Source organism: Chaetodon auriga, unplaced genomic scaffold, assembly GCF_051107435.1.
Source record: "Chaetodon auriga isolate fChaAug3 unplaced genomic scaffold, fChaAug3.hap1 Scaffold_228, whole genome shotgun sequence".
NCBI classification, from domain to species: domain Eukaryota; kingdom Metazoa; phylum Chordata; class Actinopteri; order Chaetodontiformes; family Chaetodontidae; genus Chaetodon; species Chaetodon auriga.
The window spans coordinates 115087-134267 of NW_027481995.1; positions in this window are offsets into that span (position 1 = coordinate 115087).

The following is a 19181-nucleotide window of genomic DNA, read 5'->3' on the forward strand; positions in this document are numbered from 1 at the left end:
CTCCAGGGTCAGGGTATGTACTGGATCCCAGTCAGGGGAGACAAATGCTGGAAAACATGCCGGTCAGTATTCTTTTGTTCTACAATATTGTATTTATGACATGCAATCTGTACATGTATTGTCAGGCTTGTTTCTCCCACATATCTTTTGCCACAATATTTACAAATCACCATATACACACATTTTTGAAAGAAATATTCCCCTGTCTGGCGCTTTTAAACCCCTCTTATTCGCGCAAGTCGTCTAGCAATCCTTGTCGTTCGAAATAATTCCAAATATGGCCCTGGAGTGCCCTCTGCTGGATAAAGCCGAGAACAGCACTTTGGTGGCTTGTTTAGAATCCTCTGTCTGTGTGTATATTCTGTGGAACCGTGATAATTGTCATTTGAAATAAACTTTTGTGTCCAATTGGTTGTGTAGAGTGAATATGGGTCCGTTGAATGTGGTTGTGTCCAAGAAATTAACCAAATTGTGATGACTTATGGATTTACATTTGATACAGCAATTATGCTTGTTAAGATGTACAAAAACATTACAAATTCCTCCTCCTCAAATATAAATAAATAAATCAAGTTTTTAATTGCTTGGATGTCGTCTTGTGTATCAATCTTAGTATAAAGGCTGTCCACATCAATTGTGAATAGAAAAGAGCGGACCTTGTGTGTAAAGTCCGGATCCTGGCATTGGACTCTGTTCTGAGCTGGTGTGTTTGGATTGTTGTTTGACTTACGGATGGGCTGCTGATACCGCCACGGTCGGTAGTTATTCCAGCCTTTATTGCGGATGATGTACGGGCGCTGGTTAGATGATGAGCCGGCGGTCACACGCGGGCGTCCTCCGTCATACCAGCCGGTGCGCATCTGGCCGCGCGGCGCTGCTACAAAAGTCTTCGGGGACTGTTGGATAACCACGGCGGGACTGCTGGTCAGCTCTGGTCAATTGTGAATGTTTGTGAAAGACAACATTGTTTATTTTGACCACCGTATGTAGTTACTGTGAAAAATGTAACAAGTGTTCATCTTGTCTCATTTTGTGCTTGTCTCGCTCATATAGCGTCATTTTGCCAGGAAAATCAAAGGAAAGTCAATATTTAAGATTCATTTCTTTTTCTGTGTCAAACTGTCTTAGAATGACAATCCCACTTTAGAAACATCAATTGTGCATGTTTTTGAAGGACAACATGATTTATTTTGACTTGGTGTTGAGTTACTGTGAAAAATGCAACACGTCTCATTTTGTGCTTGTCTCGCTGGTACAGTTTGAGATTGACAGTGAAATCAGATGAATGTCACTATTTAAAACTCAGCTGTTGTTATGTGTCAAACTGTCTTCGAATGACAATTCCCCTCCCCAGGGCCGTGGACCATTTTGGTTTACACTCCAGGGTCAGGGCATGTACTGGATCCCAGTCAGGGGAGACAAATGCTGGAAAACATGCCGGTCAGTATTCTTTTGTTCTACAATATTGTATTTATGACATGCAATCTGTACATGTATTGTCAGGCTTGTTTCTCCCACATATCTTTTGCCACATTATTTACAAATCACCATATACACACATTTTTGAAAGAAATATGCCCCTGTCTGTCGCTTTTAAACCCCTCTTATTCGCGCAAGTCGTCTAGCAATCCTTGTCGTTCGAAATAATTCCAAATATGGCCCTGGAGTGCCCTCTGCTGGATAAAGCCGAGAACAGCACTTTGGTGGCTTGTTTAGAATCCTCTGTCTGTGTGTATATTCTGTGGAACCGTGATAATTGTCATTTGAAATAAACTTTTGTGTCCAATTGGTTGTGTAGAGTGAATATGGGTCCGTTGAATGTGGTTGTGTCCAAGAAATTAACCAAATTGTGATGACTTATGGATTTACATTTTACACAGCAATTATGCTTGTTAAGATGTACAAAAACATTACAAATTCCTCCTCCTCAAATATAAATAAATAAATCAAGTTTTTAATTGCTTGGATGTCGTCTTGTGTATCAATCTTAGTATAAAGGCTGTCCACATCAATTGTGAATAGAAAAGAGCGGACCTTGTGTGTAAAGTCCGGATCCTGGCATTGGACTCTGTTCTGAGCTGGTGTGTTTGGATTGTTGTTTGACTTACGGATGGGCTGCTGATACCGCCACGGTCGGTAGTTATTCCAGCCTTTATTGCGGATGATGTACGGGCGCTGGTTAGATGATGAGCCGGCGGTCACACGCGGGCGTCCTCCGTCATACCAGCCGGTGCGCATCTGGCCGCGCGGCGCTGCTACAAAAGTCTTCGGGGACTGTTGGATAACCACGGTGGGACTGCTGGTCAGCTCTGGTCAATTGTGAATGTTTGTGAAAGACAACATTGTTTATTTTGACCACCGTATGTAGTTACAGTGAAAAATGTAACAAGTGTTCATCTTGTCTCATTTTGTGCTTGTCTCGCTCATATAGCGTCATTTTGCCAGGAAAATCAAAGGAAAGTCAATATTTAAGATTCATTTCTTTTTCTGTGTCAAACTGTCTTAGAATGACAATCCCACTTTAGAAACATCAATTGTGCATGTTTTTGAAGGACAACGTGATTTATTTTGACTTGGTTACTGTGAAAAATGCAACACGTCTCATTTTGTGCTTGTCTCGCTCGTACAGTTTGAGATTGACAGTGAAATCAGATGAATGTCACTATTTAAAACTCAGCTGTTGTTATGTGTCAAACTGTCTTCGAATGACATTTCCCCTCCCCACCCTCTGCTCTCCTCCTCGACACTTTCATTAAGGCCGTGTGGATATGCTGTTCCTGATTAATTAACCCAATCTCTCTCAGCTCTTCTTCTCTGGGCCGTGGACCATTTTGGTTTACACTCCAGGGTCAGGGTATGTACTGGATCCCAGTCAGGGGAGACAAATGCTGGAAAACATGCCGGTCAGTATTCTTTTGTTCTACAATATTGTATTTATGACATGCAATCTGTACATGTATTGTCAGGCTTGTTTCTCCCACATATCTTTTGCCACAATATTTACAAATCACCATATACACACATTTTTGAAAGAAATATTCCCCTGTCTGGCGCTTTTAAACCCCTCTTATTCGCGCAAGTGGTCTAGCAATCCTTGTCGTTCGAAATAATTCCAAATATGGCCCTGGAGTGCCCTCTGCTGGATAAAGCCGAGAACAGCACTTTGGTGGCTTGTTTAGAATCCTCTGTCTGTGTGTATATTCTGTGGAACCGTGATAATTGTCATTTGAAATAAACTTTTGTGTCCAATTGGTTGTGTAGAGTGAATATGGGTCCGTTGAATGTGGTTGTGTCCAAGAAATTAACCAAATTGTGATGACTTATGGATTTACATTTGATACAGCAATTATGCTTGTTAAGATGTACAAAAACATTACAAATTCCTCCTCCTCAAATATAAATAAATAAATCAAGTTTTTAATTGCTTGGATGTCGTCTTGTGTATCAATCTTAGTATAAAGGCTGTCCACATCAATTGTGAATAGAAAAGAGCGGACCTTGTGTGTAAAGTCCGGATCCTGGCATTGGACTCTGTTCTGAGCTGGTGTGTTTGGATTGTTGTTTGACTTACGGATGGGCTGCTGATACCGCCACGGTCGGTAGTTATTCCAGCCTTTATTGCGGATGATGTACGGGCGCTGGTTAGATGATGAGCCGGCGGTCACACGCGGGCGTCCTCCGTCATACCAGCCGGTGCGCATCTGGCCGCGCGGCGCTGCTACAAAAGTCTTCGGGGACTGTTGGATAACCACGGCGGGACTGCTGGTCAGCTCTGGTCAATTGTGAATGTTTGTGAAAGACAACATTGTTTATTTTGACCACCGTATGTAGTTACTGTGAAAAATGTAACAAGTGTTCATCTTGTCTCATTTTGTGCTTGTCTCGCTCATATAGCGTCATTTTGCCAGGAAAATCAAAGGAAAGTCAATATTTAAGATTCATTTCTTTTTCTGTGTCAAACTGTCTTAGAATGACAATCCCACTTTAGAAACATCAATTGTGCATGTTTTTGAAGGACAACATGATTTATTTTGACTTGGTGTTGAGTTACTGTGAAAAATGCAACACGTCTCATTTTGTGCTTGTCTCGCTGGTACAGTTTGAGATTGACAGTGAAATCAGATGAATGTCACTATTTAAAACTCAGCTGTTGTTATGTGTCAAACTGTCTTCGAATGACAATTCCCCTCCCCAGGGCCGTGGACCATTTTGGTTTACACTCCAGGGTCAGGGCATGTACTGGATCCCAGTCAGGGGAGACAAATGCTGGAAAACATGCCGGTCAGTATTCTTTTGTTCTACAATATTGTATTTATGACATGCAATCTGTACATGTATTGTCAGGCTTGTTTCTCCCACATATCTTTTGCCACATTATTTACAAATCACCATATACACACATTTTTGAAAGAAATATTCCCCTGTCTGGCGCTTTTAAACCCCTCTTATTCGCGCAAGTGGTCTAGCAATCCTTGTCGTTCGAAATAATTCCAAATATGGCCCTGGAGTGCCCTCTGCTGGATAAAGCCGAGAACAGCACTTTGGTGGCTTGTTTAGAATCCTCTGTCTGTGTGTATATTCTGTGGAACCGTGATAATTGTCATTTGAAATAAACTTTTGTGTCCAATTGGTTGTGTAGAGTGAATATGGGTCCGTTGAATGTGGTTGTGTCCAAGAAATTAACCAAATTGTGATGACTTATGGATTTACATTTTATACAGCGATTATGCTTGTTAAGATGTACAAAAACATTACAAATTCCTCCTCCTCAAATATAAATAAATAAATCAAGTTTTTAATTGCTTGGATGTCGTCTTGTGTATCAATCTTAGTATAAAGGCTGTCCACATCAATTGTGAATAGAAAAGAGCGGACCTTGTGTGTAAAGTCCGGATCCTGGCATTGGACTCTGTTCTGAGCTGGTGTGTTTGGATTGTTGTTTGACTTACGGATGGGCTGCTGATACCGCCACGGTCGGTAGTTATTCCAGCCTTTATTGCGGATGATGTACGGGCGCTGGTTAGATGATGAGCCGGCGGTCACACGCGGGCGTCCTCCGTCATACCAGCCGGTGCGCATCTGGCCGCGCGGCGCTGCTACAAAAGTCTTCGGGGACTGTTGGATAACCACGGCGGGACTGCTGGTCAGCTCTGGTCAATTGAGAATGTTTGTGAAAGACAACATTGTTTATTTTGACCACCGTATGTAGTTACTGTGAAAAATGTAACAAGTGTTCATCTTGTCTCATTTTGTGCTTGTCTCGCTCATATAGCGTCATTTTGCCAGGAAAATCAAAGGAAAGTCAATATTTAAGATTCATTTCTTTTTCTGTGTCAAACTGTCTTAGAATGACAATCCCACTTTAGAAACATCAATTGTGCATGTTTTTGAAGGACAACGTGATTTATTTTGACTTGGTTACTGTGAAAAATGCAACACGTCTCATTTTGTGCTTGTCTCGCTCGTACAGTTTGAGATTGACAGTGAAATCAGATGAATGTCACTATTTAAAACTCAGCTGTTGTTATGTGTCAAACTGTCTTCGAATGACATTTCCCCTCCCCACCCTCTGCTCTCCTCCTCGACACTTTCATTAAGGCCGTGTGGATATGCTGTTCCTGATTAATTAACCCAATCTCTCTCAGCTCTTCTTCTCTGGGCCGTGGACCATTTTGGTTTACACTCCAGGGTCAGGGTATGTACTGGATCCCAGTCAGGGGAGACAAATGCTGGAAAACATGCCGGTCAGTATTCTTTTGTTCTACAATATTGTATTTATGACATGCAATCTGTACATGTATTGTCAGGCTTGTTTCTCCCACATATCTTTTGCCACAATATTTACAAATCACCATATACACACATTTTTGAAAGAAATATTCCCCTGTCTGGCGCTTTTAAACCCCTCTTATTCGCGCAAGTCGTCTAGCAATCCTTGTCGTTCGAAATAATTCCAAATATGGCCCTGGAGTGCCCTCTGCTGGATAAAGCCGAGAACAGCACTTTGGTGGCTTGTTTAGAATCCTCTGTCTGTGTGTATATTCTGTGGAACCGTGATAATTGTCATTTGAAATAAACTTTTGTGTCCAATTGGTTGTGTAGAGTGAATATGGGTCCGTTGAATGTGGTTGTGTCCAAGAAATTAACCAAATTGTGATGACTTATGGATTTACATTTGATACAGCAATTATGCTTGTTAAGATGTACAAAAACATTACAAATTCCTCCTCCTCAAATATAAATAAATAAATCAAGTTTTTAATTGCTTGGATGTCGTCTTGTGTATCAATCTTAGTATAAAGGCTGTCCACATCAATTGTGAATAGAAAAGAGCGGACCTTGTGTGTAAAGTCCGGATCCTGGCATTGGACTCTGTTCTGAGCTGGTGTGTTTGGATTGTTGTTTGACTTACGGATGGGCTGCTGATACCGCCACGGTCGGTAGTTATTCCAGCCTTTATTGCGGATGATGTACGGGCGCTGGTTAGATGATGAGCCGGCGGTCACACGCGGGCGTCCTCCGTCATACCAGCCGGTGCGCATCTGGCCGCGCGGCGCTGCTACAAAAGTCTTCGGGGACTGTTGGATAACCACGGCGGGACTGCTGGTCAGCTCTGGTCAATTGTGAATGTTTGTGAAAGACAACATTGTTTATTTTGACCACCGTATGTAGTTACTGTGAAAAATGTAACAAGTGTTCATCTTGTCTCATTTTGTGCTTGTCTCGCTCATATAGCGTCATTTTGCCAGGAAAATCAAAGGAAAGTCAATATTTAAGATTCATTTCTTTTTCTGTGTCAAACTGTCTTAGAATGACAATCCCACTTTAGAAACATCAATTGTGCATGTTTTTGAAGGACAACATGATTTATTTTGACTTGGTGTTGAGTTACTGTGAAAAATGCAACACGTCTCATTTTGTGCTTGTCTCGCTGGTACAGTTTGAGATTGACAGTGAAATCAGATGAATGTCACTATTTAAAACTCAGCTGTTGTTATGTGTCAAACTGTCTTCGAATGACAATTCCCCTCCCCAGGGCCGTGGACCATTTTGGTTTACACTCCAGGGTCAGGGCATGTACTGGATCCCAGTCAGGGGAGACAAATGCTGGAAAACATGCCGGTCAGTATTCTTTTGTTCTACAATATTGTATTTATGACATGCAATCTGTACATGTATTGTCAGGCTTGTTTCTCCCACATATCTTTTGCCACATTATTTACAAATCACCATATACACACATTTTTGAAAGAAATATGCCCCTGTCTGTCGCTTTTAAACCCCTCTTATTCGCGCAAGTCGTCTAGCAATCCTTGTCGTTCGAAATAATTCCAAATATGGCCCTGGAGTGCCCTCTGCTGGATAAAGCCGAGAACAGCACTTTGGTGGCTTGTTTAGAATCCTCTGTCTGTGTGTATATTCTGTGGAACCGTGATAATTGTCATTTGAAATAAACTTTTGTGTCCAATTGGTTGTGTAGAGTGAATATGGGTCCGTTGAATGTGGTTGTGTCCAAGAAATTAACCAAATTGTGATGACTTATGGATTTACATTTTACACAGCAATTATGCTTGTTAAGATGTACAAAAACATTACAAATTCCTCCTCCTCAAATATAAATAAATAAATCAAGTTTTTAATTGCTTGGATGTCGTCTTGTGTATCAATCTTAGTATAAAGGCTGTCCACATCAATTGTGAATAGAAAAGAGCGGACCTTGTGTGTAAAGTCCGGATCCTGGCATTGGACTCTGTTCTGAGCTGGTGTGTTTGGATTGTTGTTTGACTTACGGATGGGCTGCTGATACCGCCACGGTCGGTAGTTATTCCAGCCTTTATTGCGGATGATGTACGGGCGCTGGTTAGATGATGAGCCGGCGGTCACACGCGGGCGTCCTCCGTCATACCAGCCGGTGCGCATCTGGCCGCGCGGCGCTGCTACAAAAGTCTTCGGGGACTGTTGGATAACCACGGTGGGACTGCTGGTCAGCTCTGGTCAATTGTGAATGTTTGTGAAAGACAACATTGTTTATTTTGACCACCGTATGTAGTTACAGTGAAAAATGTAACAAGTGTTCATCTTGTCTCATTTTGTGCTTGTCTCGCTCATATAGCGTCATTTTGCCAGGAAAATCAAAGGAAAGTCAATATTTAAGATTCATTTCTTTTTCTGTGTCAAACTGTCTTAGAATGACAATCCCACTTTAGAAACATCAATTGTGCATGTTTTTGAAGGACAACGTGATTTATTTTGACTTGGTTACTGTGAAAAATGCAACACGTCTCATTTTGTGCTTGTCTCGCTCGTACAGTTTGAGATTGACAGTGAAATCAGATGAATGTCACTATTTAAAACTCAGCTGTTGTTATGTGTCAAACTGTCTTCGAATGACATTTCCCCTCCCCACCCTCTGCTCTCCTCCTCGACACTTTCATTAAGGCCGTGTGGATATGCTGTTCCTGATTAATTAACCCAATCTCTCTCAGCTCTTCTTCTCTGGGCCGTGGACCATTTTGGTTTACACTCCAGGGTCAGGGTATGTACTGGATCCCAGTCAGGGGAGACAAATGCTGGAAAACATGCCGGTCAGTATTCTTTTGTTCTACAATATTGTATTTATGACATGCAATCTGTACATGTATTGTCAGGCTTGTTTCTCCCACATATCTTTTGCCACAATATTTACAAATCACCATATACACACATTTTTGAAAGAAATATTCCCCTGTCTGGCGCTTTTAAACCCCTCTTATTCGCGCAAGTGGTCTAGCAATCCTTGTCGTTCGAAATAATTCCAAATATGGCCCTGGAGTGCCCTCTGCTGGATAAAGCCGAGAACAGCACTTTGGTGGCTTGTTTAGAATCCTCTGTCTGTGTGTATATTCTGTGGAACCGTGATAATTGTCATTTGAAATAAACTTTTGTGTCCAATTGGTTGTGTAGAGTGAATATGGGTCCGTTGAATGTGGTTGTGTCCAAGAAATTAACCAAATTGTGATGACTTATGGATTTACATTTGATACAGCAATTATGCTTGTTAAGATGTACAAAAACATTACAAATTCCTCCTCCTCAAATATAAATAAATAAATCAAGTTTTTAATTGCTTGGATGTCGTCTTGTGTATCAATCTTAGTATAAAGGCTGTCCACATCAATTGTGAATAGAAAAGAGCGGACCTTGTGTGTAAAGTCCGGATCCTGGCATTGGACTCTGTTCTGAGCTGGTGTGTTTGGATTGTTGTTTGACTTACGGATGGGCTGCTGATACCGCCACGGTCGGTAGTTATTCCAGCCTTTATTGCGGATGATGTACGGGCGCTGGTTAGATGATGAGCCGGCGGTCACACGCGGGCGTCCTCCGTCATACCAGCCGGTGCGCATCTGGCCGCGCGGCGCTGCTACAAAAGTCTTCGGGGACTGTTGGATAACCACGGCGGGACTGCTGGTCAGCTCTGGTCAATTGTGAATGTTTGTGAAAGACAACATTGTTTATTTTGACCACCGTATGTAGTTACTGTGAAAAATGTAACAAGTGTTCATCTTGTCTCATTTTGTGCTTGTCTCGCTCATATAGCGTCATTTTGCCAGGAAAATCAAAGGAAAGTCAATATTTAAGATTCATTTCTTTTTCTGTGTCAAACTGTCTTAGAATGACAATCCCACTTTAGAAACATCAATTGTGCATGTTTTTGAAGGACAACATGATTTATTTTGACTTGGTGTTGAGTTACTGTGAAAAATGCAACACGTCTCATTTTGTGCTTGTCTCGCTGGTACAGTTTGAGATTGACAGTGAAATCAGATGAATGTCACTATTTAAAACTCAGCTGTTGTTATGTGTCAAACTGTCTTCGAATGACAATTCCCCTCCCCAGGGCCGTGGACCATTTTGGTTTACACTCCAGGGTCAGGGCATGTACTGGATCCCAGTCAGGGGAGACAAATGCTGGAAAACATGCCGGTCAGTATTCTTTTGTTCTACAATATTGTATTTATGACATGCAATCTGTACATGTATTGTCAGGCTTGTTTCTCCCACATATCTTTTGCCACATTATTTACAAATCACCATATACACACATTTTTGAAAGAAATATTCCCCTGTCTGGCGCTTTTAAACCCCTCTTATTCGCGCAAGTGGTCTAGCAATCCTTGTCGTTCGAAATAATTCCAAATATGGCCCTGGAGTGCCCTCTGCTGGATAAAGCCGAGAACAGCACTTTGGTGGCTTGTTTAGAATCCTCTGTCTGTGTGTATATTCTGTGGAACCGTGATAATTGTCATTTGAAATAAACTTTTGTGTCCAATTGGTTGTGTAGAGTGAATATGGGTCCGTTGAATGTGGTTGTGTCCAAGAAATTAACCAAATTGTGATGACTTATGGATTTACATTTTATACAGCGATTATGCTTGTTAAGATGTACAAAAACATTACAAATTCCTCCTCCTCAAATATAAATAAATAAATCAAGTTTTTAATTGCTTGGATGTCGTCTTGTGTATCAATCTTAGTATAAAGGCTGTCCACATCAATTGTGAATAGAAAAGAGCGGACCTTGTGTGTAAAGTCCGGATCCTGGCATTGGACTCTGTTCTGAGCTGGTGTGTTTGGATTGTTGTTTGACTTACGGATGGGCTGCTGATACCGCCACGGTCGGTAGTTATTCCAGCCTTTATTGCGGATGATGTACGGGCGCTGGTTAGATGATGAGCCGGCGGTCACACGCGGGCGTCCTCCGTCATACCAGCCGGTGCGCATCTGGCCGCGCGGCGCTGCTACAAAAGTCTTCGGGGACTGTTGGATAACCACGGCGGGACTGCTGGTCAGCTCTGGTCAATTGAGAATGTTTGTGAAAGACAACATTGTTTATTTTGACCACCGTATGTAGTTACTGTGAAAAATGTAACAAGTGTTCATCTTGTCTCATTTTGTGCTTGTCTCGCTCATATAGCGTCATTTTGCCAGGAAAATCAAAGGAAAGTCAATATTTAAGATTCATTTCTTTTTCTGTGTCAAACTGTCTTAGAATGACAATCCCACTTTAGAAACATCAATTGTGCATGTTTTTGAAGGACAACGTGATTTATTTTGACTTGGTTACTGTGAAAAATGCAACACGTCTCATTTTGTGCTTGTCTCGCTCGTACAGTTTGAGATTGACAGTGAAATCAGATGAATGTCACTATTTAAAACTCAGCTGTTGTTATGTGTCAAACTGTCTTCGAATGACATTTCCCCTCCCCACCCTCTGCTCTCCTCCTCGACACTTTCATTAAGGCCGTGTGGATATGCTGTTCCTGATTAATTAACCCAATCTCTCTCAGCTCTTCTTCTCTGGGCCGTGGACCATTTTGGTTTACACTCCAGGGTCAGGGTATGTACTGGATCCCAGTCAGGGGAGACAAATGCTGGAAAACATGCCGGTCAGTATTCTTTTGTTCTACAATATTGTATTTATGACATGCAATCTGTACATGTATTGTCAGGCTTGTTTCTCCCACATATCTTTTGCCACAATATTTACAAATCACCATATACACACATTTTTGAAAGAAATATTCCCCTGTCTGGCGCTTTTAAACCCCTCTTATTCGCGCAAGTCGTCTAGCAATCCTTGTCGTTCGAAATAATTCCAAATATGGCCCTGGAGTGCCCTCTGCTGGATAAAGCCGAGAACAGCACTTTGGTGGCTTGTTTAGAATCCTCTGTCTGTGTGTATATTCTGTGGAACCGTGATAATTGTCATTTGAAATAAACTTTTGTGTCCAATTGGTTGTGTAGAGTGAATATGGGTCCGTTGAATGTGGTTGTGTCCAAGAAATTAACCAAATTGTGATGACTTATGAATTTACATTTTATACAGCAATTATGCTTGTTAAGATGTACAAAAACATTACAAATTCCTCCTCCTCAAATATAAATAAATAAATCAAGTTTTTAATTGCTTGGATGTCGTCTTGTGTATCAATCTTAGTATAAAGGCTGTCCACATCAATTGTGAATAGAAAAGAGCGGACCTTGTGTGTAAAGTCCGGATCCTGGCATTGGACTCTGTTCTGAGCTGGTGTGTTTGGATTGTTGTTTGACTTACGGATGGGCTGCTGATACCGCCACGGTCGGTAGTTATTCCAGCCTTTATTGCGGATGATGTACGGGCGCTGGTTAGATGATGAGCCGGCGGTCACACGCGGGCGTCCTCCGTCATACCAGCCGGTGCGCATCTGGCCGCGCGGCGCTGCTACAAAAGTCTTCGGGGACTGTTGGATAACCACGGCGGGACTGCTGGTCAGCTCTGGTCAATTGTGAATGTTTGTGAAAGACAACATTGTTTATTTTGACCACCGTATGTAGTTACTGTGAAAAATGTAACAAGTGTTCATCTTGTCTCATTTTGTGCTTGTCTCGCTCATATAGCGTCATTTTGCCAGGAAAATCAAAGGAAAGTCAATATTTAAGATTCATTTCTTTTTCTGTGTCAAACTGTCTTAGAATGACAATCCCACTTTAGAAACATCAATTGTGCATGTTTTTGAAGGACAACATGATTTATTTTGACTTGGTGTTGAGTTACTGTGAAAAATGCAACACGTCTCATTTTGTGCTTGTCTCGCTGGTACAGTTTGAGATTGACAGTGAAATCAGATGAATGTCACTATTTAAAACTCAGCTGTTGTTATGTGTCAAACTGTCTTCGAATGACAATTCCCCTCCCCAGGGCCGTGGACCATTTTGGTTTACACTCCAGGGTCAGGGCATGTACTGGATCCCAGTCAGGGGAGACAAATGCTGGAAAACATGCCGGTCAGTATTCTTTTGTTCTACAATATTGTATTTATGACATGCAATCTGTACATGTATTGTCAGGCTTGTTTCTCCCACATATCTTTTGCCACATTATTTACAAATCACCATATACACACATTTTTGAAAGAAATATTCCCCTGTCTGGCGCTTTTAAACCCCTCTTATTCACGCAAGTCGTCTAGCAATCCTTGTCGTTCGAAATAATTCCAAATATGGCCCTGGAGTGCCCTCTGCTGGATAAAGCCGAGAACAGCACTTTGGTGGCTTGTTTAAAATCCTCTGTCTGTGTGTATATTCTGTGGAACCGTGATAATTGTCATTTGAAATAAACTTTTGTGTCCAATTGGTTGTGTAGAGTGAATATGGGTCCGTTGAATGTGGTTGTGTCCAAGAAATTAACCAAATTGTGATGACTTATGGATTTACATTTGATACAGCAATTATGCTTGTTAAGATGTACAAAAACATTACAAATTCCTCCTCCTCAAATATAAATAAATAAATCAAGTTTTTAATTGCTTGGATGTCGTCTTGTGTATCAATCTTAGTATAAAGGCTGTCCACATCAATTGTGAATAGAAAAGAGCGGACCTTGTGTGTAAAGTCCGGATCCTGGCATTGGACTCTGTTCTGAGCTGGTGTGTTTGGATTGTTGTTTGACTTACGGATGGGCTGCTGATACCGCCACGGTCGGTAGTTATTCCAGCCTTTATTGCGGATGATGTACGGGCGCTGGTTAGATGATGAGCCGGCGGTCACACGCGGGCGTCCTCCGTCATACCAGCCGGTGCGCATCTGGCCGCGCGGCGCTGCTACAAAAGTCTTCGGGGACTGTTGGATAACCACGGCGGGACTGCTGGTCAGCTCTGGTCAATTGTGAATGTTTGTGAAAGACAACATTGTTTATTTTGACCACCGTATGTAGTTACTGTGAAAAATGTAACAAGTGTTCATCTTGTCTCATTTTGTGCTTGTCTCGCTCATATAGCGTCATTTTGCCAGGAAAATCAAAGGAAAGTCAATATTTAAGATTCATTTCTTTTTCTGTGTCAAACTGTCTTAGAATGACAATCCCACTTTAGAAACATCAATTGTGCATGTTTTTGAAGGACAACATGATTTATTTTGACTTGGTGTTGAGTTACTGTGAAAAATGCAACACGTCTCATTTTGTGCTTGTCTCGCTGGTACAGTTTGAGATTGACAGTGAAATCAGATGAATGTCACTATTTAAAACTCAGCTGTTGTTATGTGTCAAACTGTCTTCGAATGACAATTCCCCTCCCCAGGGCCGTGGACCATTTTGGTTTACACTCCAGGGTCAGGGCATGTACTGGATCCCAGTCAGGGGAGACAAATGCTGGAAAACATGCCGGTCAGTATTCTTTTGTTCTACAATATTGTATTTATGACATGCAATCTGTACATGTATTGTCAGGCTTGTTTCTCCCACATATCTTTTGCCACATTATTTACAAATCACCATATACACACATTTTTGAAAGAAATATTCCCCTGTCTGGCGCTTTTAAACCCCTCTTATTCGCGCAAGTCGTCTAGCAATCCTTGTCGTTCGAAATAATTCCAAATATGGCCCTGGAGTGCCCTCTGCTGGATAAAGCCGAGAACAGCACTTTGGTGGCTTGTTTAGAATCCTCTGTCTGTGTGTATATTCTGTGGAACCGTGATAATTGTCATTTGAAATAAACTTTTGTGTCCAATTGGTTGTGTAGAGTGAATATGGGTCCGTTGAATGTGGTTGTGTCCAAGAAATTAACCAAATTGTGATGACTTATGGATTTACATTTTATACAGCGATTATGCTTGTTAAGATGTACAAAAACATTACAAATTCCTCCTCCTCAAATATAAATAAATAAATCAAGTTTTTAATTGCTTGGATGTCGTCTTGTGTATCAATCTTAGTATAAAGGCTGTCCACATCAATTGTGAATAGAAAAGAGCGGACCTTGTGTGTAAAGTCCGGATCCTGGCATTGGACTCTGTTCTGAGCTGGTGTGTTTGGATTGTTGTTTGACTTACGGATGGGCTGCTGATACCGCCACGGTCGGTAGTTATTCCAGCCTTTATTGCGGATGATGTACGGGCGCTGGTTAGATGATGAGCCGGCGGTCACACGCGGGCGTCCTCCGTCATACCAGCCGGTGCGCATCTGGCCGCGCGGCGCTGCTACAAAAGTCTTCGGGGACTGTTGGATAACCACGGCGGGACTGCTGGTCAGCTCTGGTCAATTGAGAATGTTTGTGAAAGACAACATTGTTTATTTTGACCACCGTATGTAGTTACTGTGAAAAATGTAACAAGTGTTCATCTTGTCTCATTTTGTGCTTGTCTCGCTCATATAGCGTCATTTTGCCAGGAAAATCAAAGGAAAGTCAATATTTAAGATTCATTTCTTTTTCTGTGTCAAACTGTCTTAGAATGACAATCCCACTTTAGAAACATCAATTGTGCATGTTTTTGAAGGACAACGTGATTTATTTTGACTTGGTTACTGTGAAAAATGCAACACGTCTCATTTTGTGCTTGTCTCGCTCGTACAGTTTGAGATTGACAGTGAAATCAGATGAATGTCACTATTTAAAACTCAGCTGTTGTTATGTGTCAAACTGTCTTCGAATGACATTTCCCCTCCCCACCCTCTGCTCTCCTCCTCGACACTTTCATTAAGGCCGTGTGGATATGCTGTTCCTGATTAATTAACCCAATCTCTCTCAGCTCTTCTTCTCTGGGCCGTGGACCATTTTGGTTTACACTCCAGGGTCAGGGTATGTACTGGATCCCAGTCAGGGGAGACAAATGCTGGAAAACATGCCGGTCAGTATTCTTTTGTTCTACAATATTGTATTTATGACATGCAATCTGTACATGTATTGTCAGGCTTGTTTCTCCCACATATCTTTTGCCACAATATTTACAAATCACCATATACACACATTTTTGAAAGAAATATTCCCCTGTCTGGCGCTTTTAAACCCCTCTTATTCGCGCAAGTCGTCTAGCAATCCTTGTCGTTCGAAATAATTCCAAATATGGCCCTGGAGTGCCCTCTGCTGGATAAAGCCGAGAACAGCACTTTGGTGGCTTGTTTAGAATCCTCTGTCTGTGTGTATATTCTGTGGAACCGTGATAATTGTCATTTGAAATAAACTTTTGTGTCCAATTGGTTGTGTAGAGTGAATATGGGTCCGTTGAATGTGGTTGTGTCCAAGAAATTAACCAAATTGTGATGACTTATGAATTTACATTTTATACAGCAATTATGCTTGTTAAGATGTACAAAAACATTACAAATTCCTCCTCCTCAAATATAAATAAATAAATCAAGTTTTTAATTGCTTGGATGTCGTCTTGTGTATCAATCTTAGTATAAAGGCTGTCCACATCAATTGTGAATAGAAAAGAGCGGACCTTGTGTGTAAAGTCCGGATCCTGGCATTGGACTCTGTTCTGAGCTGGTGTGTTTGGATTGTTGTTTGACTTACGGATGGGCTGCTGATACCGCCACGGTCGGTAGTTATTCCAGCCTTTATTGCGGATGATGTACGGGCGCTGGTTAGATGATGAGCCGGCGGTCACACGCGGGCGTCCTCCGTCATACCAGCCGGTGCGCATCTGGCCGCGCGGCGCTGCTACAAAAGTCTTCGGGGACTGTTGGATAACCACGGTGGGACTGCTGGTCAGCTCTGGTCAATTGTGAATGTTTGTGAAAGACAACATTGTTTATTTTGACCACCGTATGTAGTTACAGTGAAAAATGTAACAAGTGTTCATCTTGTCTCATTTTGTGCTTGTCTCGCTCATATAGCGTCATTTTGCCAGGAAAATCAAAGGAAAGTCAATATTTAAGATTCATTTCTTTTTCTGTGTCAAACTGTCTTAGAATGACAATCCCACTTTAGAAACATCAATTGTGCATGTTTTTGAAGGACAACGTGATTTATTTTGACTTGGTTACTGTGAAAAATGCAACACGTCTCATTTTGTGCTTGTCTCGCTCGTACAGTTTGAGATTGACAGTGAAATCAGATGAATGTCACTATTTAAAACTCAGCTGTTGTTATGTGTCAAACTGTCTTCGAATGACATTTCCCCTCCCCACCCTCTGCTCTCCTCCTCGACACTTTCATTAAGGCCGTGTGGATATGCTGTTCCTGATTAATTAACCCAATCTCTCTCAGCTCTTCTTCTCTGGGCCGTGGACCATTTTGGTTTACACTCAAGGGTCAGGGCATGTACTGGATCCCAGTCAGGGGAGACAAATGCTGGAAAACATGCCGGTCAGTATTCTTTTGTTCTACAATATTGTATTTATGACATGCAATCTGTACATGTATTGTCAGGCTTGTTTCTCCCACATATCTTTTGCCACATTATTTACAAATCACCATATACACACATTTTTGAAAGAAATATTCCCCTGTCTGGCGCTTTTAAACCCCTCTTATTCGCGCAAGTCGTCTAGCAATCCTTGTCGTTCGAAATAATTCCAAATATGGCCCTGGAGTGCCCTCTGCTGGATAAAGCCGAGAACAGCACTTTGGTGGCTTGTTTAGAATCCTCTGTCTGTGTGTATATTCTGTGGAACCGTGATAATTGTCATTTGAAATAAACTTTTGTGTCCAATTGGTTGTGTAGAGTGAATATGGGTCCGTTGAATGTGGTTGTGTCCAAGAAATTAACCAAATTGTGATGACTTATGGATTTACATTTGATACAGCAATTATGCTTGTTAAGATGTACAAAAACATTACAAATTCCTCCTCCTCAAATATAAATAAATAAATCAAGTTTTTAATTGCTTGGATGTCGTCTTGTGTATCAATCTTAGTATAAAGGCTGTCCACATCAATTGTGAATAGAAAAGAGCGGACCTTGTGTGTAAAGTCCGGATCCTGGCATTGGACTCTGTTCTGAGCTGGTGTGTTTGGATTGTTGTTTGACTTACGGATGGGCTGCTGATACCGCCACGGTCGGTAGTTATTCCAGCCTTTATTGCGGATGATGTACGGGCGCTGGTTAGATGATGAGCTGGCGGTCACACGCGGGCGTCCTCCGTCATACCAGCTGGTGCGCATCTGGCCGCGCGGCGCTGCTACAAAAGTCTTCGGGGACTGTTGGATAACCACGGCGGGACTGCTGGTCAGCTCTGGTCAATTGTGAATGTTTGTGAAAGACAACATTGTTTATTTTGACCACCGTATGTAGTTACAGCGAAAAATGTAACAAGTCTTCATCTTGTCTCATTTTGTGCTTGTCTCGCTCATATAGCGTCATTTTGCCAGGAAAATCAAAGGAAAGTCAATATTTAAGATTCATTTCTTTTTCTGTGTCAAACTGTCTTAGAATGACAATCCCACTTTGGAAACATCAATTGTGCATGTTTTTGAAGGACAACGTGATTTATTTTGACTTGGTTACTGTGAAAAATGCAACACGTCTCATTTTGTGCTTGTCTCGCTCGTACAGTTTGAGATTGACAGTGAAATCAGATGAATGTCACTATTTGAAACTCAGCTGTTGTTATGTGTCAAACTGTCTTCGAATGACATTTCCCCTCCCCACCCTCTGCTCTCCTCCTCGACACTTTCATTAAGGCCGTGTGGATATGCTGTTCCTGATTAATTAACCCAATCTCTCTCAGCTCTTCTTCTCTGGGCCGTGGACCATTTTGGTTTACACTCCAGGGTCAGGGCATGTACTGGATCCCAGTCAGGGGAGACAAATGCTGGAAAACATGCCGGTCAGTATTCTTTTGTTCTACAATATTGTATTTATGACATGCAATCTGTACATGTATTGTCAGGCTTGTTTCTCCCACATATCTTTTGCCACATTATTTACAAATCACCATATACACACATTTTTGAAAGAAATATTCCCCTGTCTGGCGCTTTTAAACCCCTCTTATTCGCGCAAGTCGTCTAGCAATCCTTGTCGTTCGAAATAATTCCAAATATGGCCCTGGAGTGCCCTCTGCTGGATAAAGCCGAGAACAGCACTTTGGTGGCTTGTTTAGAATCCTCTGTCTGTGTGTATATTCTGTGGAACCGTGATAATTGTCATTTGAAATAAACTTTTGTGTCCAATTGGTTGTGTAGAGTGAATATGGGTCCGTTGAATGTGGTTGTGTCCAAGAAATTAACCAAATTGTGATGACTTATGGATTTACATTTTATACAGCAATTATGCTTGTTAAGATGTACAAAAACATTACAAATTCCTCCTCCTCAAATATAAATAAATAAATCAAGTTTTTAATTGCTTGGACGTCGTCTTGTGTATCAGTCTTAGTATAAAGGCTGTCCACATCAATTGTGAATAGAAAAGAGCGGACCTTGTGTGTAAAGTCC